This window comes from Mandrillus leucophaeus, unplaced genomic scaffold (genome assembly GCF_000951045.1).
Source record: "Mandrillus leucophaeus isolate KB7577 unplaced genomic scaffold, Mleu.le_1.0 Scaffold127, whole genome shotgun sequence".
NCBI classification, from domain to species: domain Eukaryota; kingdom Metazoa; phylum Chordata; class Mammalia; order Primates; family Cercopithecidae; genus Mandrillus; species Mandrillus leucophaeus.
In genome coordinates, this window is record NW_012101098.1 from 2,482,652 (window position 1) to 2,484,220 (window position 1,569).

Consider the following 1,569-nt stretch of genomic DNA (forward strand, 5'->3'; position numbering starts at 1 on the left):
CTGGGCAGGGCCTGTGCTGGGCACCGAGTGAGTAACATATCATGTCTCTCTTCAAGGTACACGCAGTCTGGGTGGGTGAGGAGAGAGACAGTAGGGTGACATGGGAATAATGTGGGGAGTTGGGAAGCACTCTTCTTAAAAATTCAAACTTTGCAACCCCTCTCAGGACTCCGCATGTCCAGACAGGATCCTCCGCTGATTGGGATGCACGATGACATCAGAGCACGTGGATAATGTGATAACTTTAGGGCCAGGGACTTTAGGACCTCAAAGACCTCCGCCTGGGAGATCCGGGACAGCTTCCAGAGGTGACATCTGAGTGTTAAACACATCCGTGACAGGCAATGAGAAAATAAGGTGAGTCCGCTATGCTGATCAACTCTAGGCGCCGCGGTGGCTGTCAGCGACGGCAGGGCTGGCTCCCGGACCTTCCCGGCCGGGCACGGTCGCCTTCCAAGGTGTCTCGGCCTGCGGGCACTCCTAGCCCGCCGCTTTACCAGGTGAGGTATGTTGGAGGTGTCATCGCCCAGTGACGCAGGTTCGAGTCCCCTCCTTGTTCGCCATGGCGGAAGCGGCGGCCAGCCTTCTCCGGGCCCGGGCAGCGTCGCATATGTGGCCCCGCTGGGCCCTGAGCAGCTGCGGCGGGTCCCGAAGCAGGTGATGAAGGCGCAGCTGCTGACGCCTCGGCCCAGCAGGCTAACCTCCAACGGGACATTGGCGCCGAGCCCCCATGTCGCGCCTGCTGCCGCCCCAGCAAAGGCTCCGGGAGGGACATGGGGAAACTGAGGCCCGGAGGGGGCCGAGGCCACGCGGCGGGGTTAGCTGCTTAGCTGGGGAGGCCAGTATCCGGACCCGGTCACGATTCAGGGTTTCCCGAAGCTGAGTTCCTTAGGGACGCCCTTCAGTCCCCACCTGCCACCACCCTGGCGTTTTCACTGCAGGAGCCTCACTTGATGAGCCGATGCTCACGCTGGGCCCTCTGCCTGGGACGCCGTCGTGTCCTCTCTGCCTCCACAGCCCTGTCCGGGGCCCCTCTGTGCTGCCTGGCTCTTCTTAAACGCCTTTGACCACTCGTTCAGCCTTTGTGGAGCGCTCAGAGACGGGGTATCCGGCACTCCCACCTAAATGCAGGAGGTGCAGCCTTCAACACACTCGAAGAACCAACATCAGGCAGGTTCTGCGTGTGACGGGGCCACTTTAGAATCGGCGGTCCCTTAGGCCAGACACCGCAGCTGAGACCTGAATGAATTCAAAGGAACCAACGGAGCTTTTCAGGTCTAAGGCGCACAGCAAGTGCCACGGCCCAGCATTTTCTTCTCTTCATTGCTGCTTCTCAGCATTTTCTATCTCTGTCTCTGTCTCTCTCTGTCTCTCTCTCCTCTCTCTCTCTCTCTCTCTGTCTCTCATTTTTGCATACAGATACTATCGTTGTCAACCCAGAGTCTGTTTCAACTCTTCTACCATGTACCATGTGATTTATTCATGTGCTCACTTAACAAGCAACAGCAAATGAATAGTTTTCCAACACTTAAAAATAAATAAGTAAAAGAAAAAAGGAGAAGGCCGGGC